Raw genomic sequence first — 9,287 nt, forward strand, 5'->3', positions numbered from 1 at the left:
TGTGTCAACTTTGTGCCAGACACTCTTCCAGGTGCTGAGAATATGCAGGGGTGTGAGATTAGTAGGTTTGAGGCATACGAGACATGAAGCAGGAAGACAAGTTCAGTGGTTATTGTAGAAATTCTGGTGAAAATTGGTAGCTACTAAGCTAGTGGTAGTGGGGTTGGAGAGAGAGGTCACACTGAAGAGATGTTTAGGAAGAAGTTGACAGATGGTGTGTGAGGCATTAGAGAGAGGTCAGAGATCAGGATGACTTCCAGACTTTGGTGCCTCAGCCTTTAAGATTAGGAATACCAGAAGGGAGCAGATTGAGGAAATGAGGGGACTTTTATTTTTTCCATTTTGGATATTTCATTTGTCACCTGGAGCATCCAACTTGAGTTCTTCAGAGGAGAGTTAAATGTATGGTTTTGGCACTCAGAACAATGTTGCTTGAGCTAGAGATTTGATAGCTGAAGCCACAGGAAGAAACGAGATTACTTAGGAAAAGTGAGACAGAAGAGAAGAGAAAAGTGTCAAATTTAATGGCTGGGTTGAAGAAGAGAAATCTGTTTTCTTTGTTTGCATAGCACTGAAATGAGAGAAGCCAGTGGAGAACAGAAGGTTAAAGAGGAGCTTAAGAGTGCCAAATGTTGGTTAGGGGCCATGGGAAAGCTTGCCTTTTGCCTTCTTAAGTTTTGCTTAAAATCACTGACAAAAGGCACATTAATAAGAGAAAATGCATACAAATTTATTTTGTTAGAGTTGTACGTGACACGGGAGCCTTTAGAATGTGGACCCAAAGATGTAGATGAAACTATCCATTTTTATCATTAGGTTCAACAAAGTACGGGTGATTATGTAGGAATATAATTAGACAAAACAGGTATGATCTAATGCTAAAGACTGAGTGGGAAAACCCAGCAAGGCCTGTCTGTCTAGATTCTTCTTGGCATCTCTGAGCATGGATTTCTTCATTCTGGGTACGGGGCAGGATGTTTTCTGGAATGAGGGTTTTTAGACCTACGATCAGACAAGGTAGGTCAAATAAATTGTTTTATGACTGATTTTTACACAGAAACATTGGGGGAGAGTTAGAATAATACTTTTAGGTTTTATGGCTGGTGTTGGGGAAATGAGGTTCTGGTTTCTATGACCTGCCTTGAGGGAGAAAATTCTAGTTTCTAAGGCTAGCCTTGGGAGACTGAGGGGCCAGAGGCAGAGGATAGAAGGTGAGAGAGAGCTGCTTTTGAGGCCTTCCTATTGGAGTCTTGTTTTTCTGGGACCCTACAGTTGTAGAGATGTGAAATAATAGTAGGATTCTAAAGAGTTCATGAAAGTGCAACCTCTCCTGAGATTGAGGACTCTAGATGCTGCAGTGGGTGTATCCTGTCCAAGGCCATTAAACTAATGAATAAACAACCATTTCTGGGAATCTAGTGCTCAGCAATCTTCTGATTATAATTTTATTATCCATCTAAATTTTCATATTGGGAGGAAAATAAGAACAATAATAATAACTAATATTTAGCACTTACTGTGTTCCAAATAATCACGTTACATGGATTATCTCATTTAATTATGTCATATTGAGGTAGCTCGGCAGGACTTGTTTTCTAAACACTGGTCACAATCTTACTGATCAAAACAGGAGGTATTAAAGAAATTGGCCAAATCAGCTAAAACCAAGATGGCAATGACAGTGATCACTAGTCGCCCTTGCTCTTTGTTATACACTAGTTATAATACATTAATTAGCATGTTGAAAGATACCCACTGGTGCCATAACAGTTTACAAACGCCATGGCAATGTCCAGAATTTACCTCATATGGTTTAAAACAGGAGGAACCCTTGGTTTTCAGAACTCCTTACCCTTTTCTAGAAAATTTATGAATAACCTGCCCCTTATTTAGCATATAATTACGGAGTAGCTGTAAATATAGTTAGTCAGCAATCCATGAGTGCTACTCTGCCTATGGGATAGCCCATAGCTCTACCTATGGAGCCATTTTCCATTTTCTGTTGCTCATAATAAACTTGCTTTGCTTTCACTTTACTCTGTCAGCTCACCTTGATTTCCTTCCTGCGTAAAGCTAAGAATCCTCCTGGGCTGAGCCCCAGTTTTGGGATTCACCTGCATCATCTTTCCTGGAGCCCATGAAGGGATTAACAAGCTGAAAGGACCTGTGGGAGACCTTCATCTGCACCCCACACTACATCAGTTGGCACCATTTGCCCTCCACGCATAGGTGAGTGTCTCCTTTGTTCTCCCTGCTATTTAGGCAATTGTTTATTCTATATGAGGTAGAACACTTTCCTTGTTTTGCATTTTTTCTTTTATTATTATGAGTGATTCCCCCATTGTGCTGACTTTGGGATGTTGGAGTCATATTGTTCTGTGTCCCCAGTTATGTTGGAATTGTCCCCATAGGATGGTGGGTGAGAATCCCACTTTTGAGGATTTTGGCCTTGGGCCTTTGGGGTTCATTGTTGTCTGCCTCTGGGATGTTCTGGGATGTGTGGCATTTAGTGTGGGGGACCCTCATTGGCTGATGCTGCGATGCTCCAGGTTTTTCAGCATTACTGGTTTTGACCCTCTAAGATTGTGGATTAGAGTCCCACCCTAGAGGGATCTAGGTATTTCCTCTAGGATTGCCAATTAGAGTCCCACCCTTGGGGGATCGTGGTTTCTGTTATCATTTTTCCTTGTTGTCTTTGTCATCCCACTTTTTCCCCAAACCAGTGCTTTCTTCACTTTTTGTGGAATTCAGACTATAAGAATCCTGTCATCTTATTTTCATCTCTCCTTCAATACTTTCTTATTAAAACATCTATTTTGTTGCATTCCATTTGCTAGTGGATGCAGTTATCACTCCATTGTCCACTTGTATCTCATAATTCACTTTTGTCATGCCATGCTAACTGTACTTATGCCTTCTTTGCAGGAACTGGTGGTGATTGCCCTACTGACCTTTCTGGAGAGAAAAGGGAGGTAGGCATTTGAAAGAAAAATAACTAGGCTCTTGGTAGATTTAGAAAAACTTCTGTTACTGGAGATCCTTGTTAAATGTGGGGACAATGGCAAGCATCTCAAAGGACTTGGTGCTAGGGTGCCAAAAGCAATTGGATCAAATTCAGATTAAATGGCTTAAAGAGAAAGAGACCCATTTTTTTTTAAATGGAAGAAAAACTTTAATTGCTGTTTCTAAAAACATCTGTATGAAGTAGAAATTGGTTTGAATAACATTAGTAAAGAATGCGTTCTAGAAAGTGGAGGTAAGTGGATATAAAATTCTGGCAGCCATTTAACAGAACAGTCCCAGACAATTTCTTGGGTGTTGATGACGTGCCAATAACAAGACAAAATATTCACCCTCAAGCAGCTTGCACTTCAGTGCAGGAACTATACAAATAGGAAATAGTACAGAATGCAATGTACCGAATGTTTATGTACTCCCCAAATTAATAAATTAAAATCATAACCCTCCAAAGTGATGGTATTAGGGGGCCTCGGGTATTGGGAGGCGATCGGGTCATGAGGGCAGAGTCCTCAGGAATGGGATTAGTACCCTTATAAAAAGGGACCCAGAGAGATCCCTTGCTTTTTCCCTGTGTGAGGTTATAGCTGTCTTTGAGGACACAGACCCTCAGTGACAACATATCTGCTGCTACCTTAATCTTGGACTTCCCAGCCTCCATAACTGTGAAAAATAAGTTTCTGTTGTTTATAGATGACTCAGTTTAAAGCATTTTGATATAGCAGTCCAAACGGACTAAGATACAGAGTGATCTTAACTCTATAATGTTGCCAGGATGGTCTTGATCTCTTGACCTCGTGATCCACCCGCCTCGGCCTCCCAAAGCGCTGGGATTACAGGCGTGAGCCACCGCGCCCGGCCAATATAGACTTATAAGCAAGTCAAATTAAATCATGTACTGAGCAATAAGCCAGGATTTCTCAGCCTCAGCACTGTTGACATTTGGGGCTGGATAATGCTTTGTCATGAGGTGCTGTCCTGTGCAGTGCAAAATGTTCAGTAATATCCCTGGCCCCTACCCATTAGATACATTCCCTCTCCAGTTGTGACAACCAAAATGTCTCTAGACACTGCCAAATGTCCCTCAGAACTAAATTGTCTCCAGTTGGGAACCAGAAATTCTTAATCCCTGAAAGAGAAGGCAGCAACTCTGGACCCCTACCAAAAGTGTTCTAAATCAATAACAGCTTAAAATCCTTATCCATTACTACTCTCATTTCATTGTACCTTCAGTATCTGGAAACTACTCCTATGGTCACACTTACCATGGCTTATTATCATTTTAAAACATGGGTCTGTGACCTTTCCTGTCTGTGAGTTTGGATTGCAGTGGGAATCCATTAGTTGAATGGCCTTCTATGTCAGTTATCACAAGTTCTCAAAGTAAGGGATTCTCTGCGGTTCATTTCTTTTTAAACATACGGAATACCTATTTTGCCTTATGCCTTTTAGATTCACAATTCTTTTACTTGTATCAAAATTTCAGTTAATAGAAATGACGTTACTGACACTTCATGATGATTAAATGTTGGGCAAGTGAACCATTTTACACTGTATTTTTTATTCCTCCCACTCCCACTTTTAGTCAGAATACACCTGCAGAATAAGTAACAGAACTGCATGAAAAGAACGACTATGTCTTTAGGGTTCGGAGTCCGTTAAGTTTTAGGAAAACAGCAGAGGCCTGGTCAGGAGAGCTCACAACGTCCACCGGGGTGCTTTCCAGCCTGGGGGATATTCGTACTAGCAGTAACACTAGCCAGCTTCTTCTAGGCTGGCTCTCATGTTGGAAACGAGCGCGTAGATGTGTATTGATTTTCAGGCCTGGATGTCGTCTCTGAGGAATTTAACTCCACCTCTCCTGTCAGAATGGAAAGTCAACGCCCCCATTCCCGCCCTTCACCAGCCTTTCTCTGCCTGCCCATTTCCCTTGGGTTCTTTTCTGTTATAGAAGTTCTGATTTTTCCTAGAGAGCTAGAGGAAAGGCAGGTACCCAGAGTGGAGTTATATCATCTGTTTCTTTGTTCTGACGGGACCCCAGAGAGGAAATCACGCTTTGTAACTGGTTCTTCACGAGGAGAAGCAAATGTGTCCCTGAAAACTTTAGCGGCCGCATTTGGCACCAGGTTTGATTGACAAGGACGAACGGAGTGAAAGCGCGGAAGAGGGACGGGGCCCCGCGGGCAGAGGAAGAGACAAAGAGGTTTTGGCTGCCCCCGAGGGCGGAAGGGCCCCTTGGGGTAACCAGCCTTTGAGCTCAAAGGTGGCATTTCGTGAGGTCACCTTCTTGTCCGGAGAGCGCGCGGCGATTGGGTTGAGGGGGCCTGGGGGGAAGAAAGCCGGGGCGGAGAAGGGGGGTGAGCCGCGGAGAGAGTGCGGAGCTCCAGTCACGTGGCTGCTCGCTGCCGCGGAGTTGGGGCTGTTCTTCCGGGTTGGGAGCGCAGTACCGTGGGGCCCAAGCCCTGGTCTGCCAGCGCGGCGTCCCCTCGCGGCCCCCAAGGCACAGCCTAAGGCTGCCAGTCTCCCGGCCCAGGTGAGCGCGGCGGCACTGGCGGTTGCAGGCAGCCGGACGCGCGCCTAGGGCGCAGCTGGGAAAGGGGCTTGGGCCTCCCCTGATGCCCACGGCCCTAGCGGAGAGAGAGACCTGTTAGAGCAAAGGGGGACGGGGTCGACGGGGCCCCGGGCGCGGGGTGCACTGGGCTGTCCGAAGGCCTCAGGCTTGGGTGGGGAAGAAGAACCGTGCTTCTTGGGCTCCCTTTCTTGTCTCTTGCTGGGGCGACGTGGAAGGGAGTGGGCGGGTGGATTCGGAAACTGGGTCCCGGCAGTGGGCAGGGAACGAGGCTGCAGCTGTGTAGGTGCAGATATTTGCAGCTTTGGGGGACAGCGAGAGTCGTACGGGGTCTTTTCGGCCTGCAAGATTGGGGGTGGTGGAGAGGGAGGTCATAGAGGACTTTCAAAGGGCAATTCAGCCAGAGAGGAGGCAGCTGGACGCCCCTGAGGTATGCTTGACCTTTGAGGAAGTTCAGAGAGGGTGCCCGGCTGGGGACAAAGGAGATTGTGAGCACAAGTTGTGAGTGTGCATTGGGGCGGTCTGGCGATGCGGGTTCAAGCTTCTGGAACCCAGGCTGGTGAGGAGGAAGAAACATCCGAGGGGGCGACCTGGCAGAGCTGGTTCAAACTCAACAGCCGGAATGACTATTTCCAGCCTCGGCCAATCGGCTTCTGAGGGAGGTTATAAATAGCGGTCCAGCGCAGATGCCAGCGGGTGGCAGTTGCCGAGCAAGGGGCGGTACCGGTGGCAGTAGCCATGGCACCTGTGGCTGTGGGAGAGATCAGGGCGTCTGCCAGCCGAAACTGGCCCAGCACGGTATTTTGTCCTTGCTGGTATGTCTTGCTTTTAAAAGCGTGACTTGTTTATGGTTGCCGGTGTCCTTTATTCGCCCTGCGGTGCTGGCCAGTCCTTAGGTGATCTGTTTGTCAAGAGTCCTGTAGGACAGACTTATTCGGAGCAGTGGGTGGGGCTTAAGACACTACCTACTCTTCTTATTTCAAGTGTACCCCTCTTGTCCACTGCACCCCTTTTATTTGCAAACCTTGACTTTTTATTAACTGTTTAGGATCACCTTCTTTCCAGCAGGCACGCTCAGGCCGCTTATCTTTGCGATTAGAGTCAGTCTTCCACAAGGCTGCACAAACATTTCCTTTTCATGTTTTGAGACAGAGTCTCGCTGTTATGCCCATGCTGGAGTGCAATGGCACGATCTCGGCTCACTGCAATCTCTGCCTCCCGGGTTCAAGCAATTCTCCTGCCTCAGCCTCCCTTGTAGCTGGGATTACAGGCATGTGACGCCACGCCTGGTTTTTTGTATTTTTAGTAGAGAGGGGGTTTCACCATGTGGCCAGCCTAGTCTCCAACTTCTGATTTCAGGTGATCCACCCGCCTCGGCTTCCCAAAGTGCTGGGATTACAGGTCTGAGCCACCACGCCTGGCCAACATTTCTTTTTCAAAGGAAATTTTCGGAAAATCTTTGAAGACTTGCTCAATAGATACTTAGGCTTAAGGTCACCTAGCCCTATTCATTCGTTCAGTTAAAAATACTGACTTCCTCTGTGTTGTACAAAACACCGGGTGAGAGGTAATACCATGAATATAACAGCTCATAAAGATATTGTGCTCTCAATCCTGGCAACAACCCTGTGAGGAACAACCATGTGAGGTAGGTGCTGTTATTTTATTTTTTCGAGTCTCACTCTTGTTGTCCAAGCTGGAGTACAATGGCACAATCATGGGTCACCACAGCCTGGAACTCGTGGGGTCAAGTGATGCTCCCACCTCAGCCTCCCGAGTAGCTGGGACTTCAGACTTGCACCACCATGCCCTGCTCATTAAAAAAACAATTTTTTTTTTTTTTTTTTTTTTTTTTAGCAATGGGGGTCTCACTGTGTTGCCCACACTAGTTTTGAACCCTTGGCCTGAAGTGATCCTCCCACCTAGCTCCCAAAGAGATGGCATTATAGGTATGGGGCCACCACTCTGGCTGGGTGCTGTTATTCCCCATTTGAAAGATGAGGAAATTAAGTACAGAGAAGTTAAGTGACTTCCCAAGGTCACACAGCCAGTAAATTGTAGAGTGGGGGCTTCCAATCCACAGATCCAGAGCTGGCTCTCTTAAATCTCTGTGCTACCCTCCCTCTTTAGGTTGGGCACTTGCCCTCAAGGATTTTAATATCTATTAGGGGAAATAACCCACATAAGTTACAGTAAACAGCCATATGAATGCCATGCTAAAAAAGTTGTAGATTTTTTTTTCTTCCCAGATTTTGAGTTGTAAAGTTTTTTTCTTATTGCTTCAAAGCCACAGGAGCACATGGGTAAATGAGAGCTTTACAGTAAAGATGGAGGAAAATGTGATGATTAAGACAGAGTACTATCTTTGGTATAAACTTGTACAGGCCAATGATAAGATGGTTTAAGAATTCTCTATCTTTCAGGGCCATTTGTATTCGGTTTAGACTTAGTGATATGTACTGCTCTTGCTAACAAAGGACCTCCTGATCTCTGCGCTGCATGTTCATAGTTGAATCAAGTGGAATTTTTCACAAAAATTGGCTATGAAGCCTTTGGCCCTACTGATGTCTGATGCCCCTTCCGGGAATCAGCTGAACTCAAGTTACCATTTTCCAAGTATTTGGAACAAATTTTCCAGATTTCAGGCCATGAAATGGGGCTTCAGCTTTAAAGCATTACAAAATTTCAACTAATCATAAAATTTCTAGAGCCTAAAATGGCCTTAGAAACCTGTGCTCTTTTTATAGTTGAGCTAACCGAGGCGCGGGGAAGTTCAAGTTGAACAGGGAGCGAGTGGCAGATTTAGACAATACAGGGCTCTATTAGAGCTCAGTTCATTCTTTTACTGATGAGATCTGGGAAATGTTTGTCAGCCGTATAAAAATGGTGGTTGTTGGAGAGTTGGGATGATCCAAGAAGAGAAACTTGGGTAAGTGGGGAGGTTTGCATAGAAGTAGGTTATTCAGTAATGGTAGGGGGAAAAAATCTCCCCTAAGACAAGAATAATCTTTTAAACATCTTTGCTTCTCCCTTAGGTCTTGGCATAGATTCAGTAGAGGTTTTGAATATGTAGCTGAATTTCGAACTAATTTTCTCTTTATTCTAAAGTCATGATAACCCTAGATGTGACCCATAAATGAATGAGTAGGGTACTTATGGGACTTGAGAATACTTTGGAACTGAAATGAAAGGACATGATATGTGGAAACACTTTGAACACGTAAAGCTGTTTGTCCAAATGCAAAGAATTATTCATACACATTTTTAATTGCATGCCAAAACACATCTCACATTCTTTTTTCCTTAGCTATTTTTCATTTTATTCTCTTCATCTCAAACGGCTTTCCCTTCCTTTTCTAAGCTCTTGAAGAGGACACAGTCTCATTCTTTGGTCTCTCAAAGGACTCTGAACTTGTTTTATTCTACTTTGTAGTGTTATATTTATTGACTTCTTATTTCCAGCAAAATTCCAATTTGATTTGTCTTAATTGCCAAACTCTGCCCTTGGTATATATTTGTTGAATTAAGGGGCATCTTACAAATAAACGTTCCCTGGATTAAAAATTTCCATTACCAGTGTTGCTGTCTGGTATTTTAAAGACATTTCTTCAGGGAGTTGTGTCAGCAGTTTTTTTTTTTTTTTTTTTTTTTTTTTTTTTTTTTTTTTTTTTTTTTTTTTTTTTTTTTTTTTTTTTTTTTT

General features: G+C 44.2%; 1 protein-coding gene across 2 annotated transcripts in view; it reads left to right on the forward strand.

The window, feature by feature from the left end:
• The first annotated feature begins 4,917 nt into the window (after positions 1–4,917).
• Positions 4,918–9,287, forward strand: part of NNT (nicotinamide nucleotide transhydrogenase) — a 93,100-nt gene continuing 88,730 nt past the window's right edge. The window contains exon 1 of one of the 2 annotated variants that reach the window (XM_017533178.2): positions 4,918–5,144. The gene's annotated coding sequence lies outside the window, so the exon portion shown is untranslated. Of the gene's footprint in view, positions 5,145–5,382; positions 5,552–9,287 lie in introns of those variants that run through there. The other variant, XM_017533179.1, reaches the window with a different exon arrangement.

This window comes from Cebus imitator, unplaced genomic scaffold (genome assembly GCF_001604975.1).
Source record: "Cebus imitator isolate Cc_AM_T3 unplaced genomic scaffold, Cebus_imitator-1.0 Scaffold80, whole genome shotgun sequence".
Classification (NCBI taxonomy): domain Eukaryota; kingdom Metazoa; phylum Chordata; class Mammalia; order Primates; family Cebidae; genus Cebus; species Cebus imitator.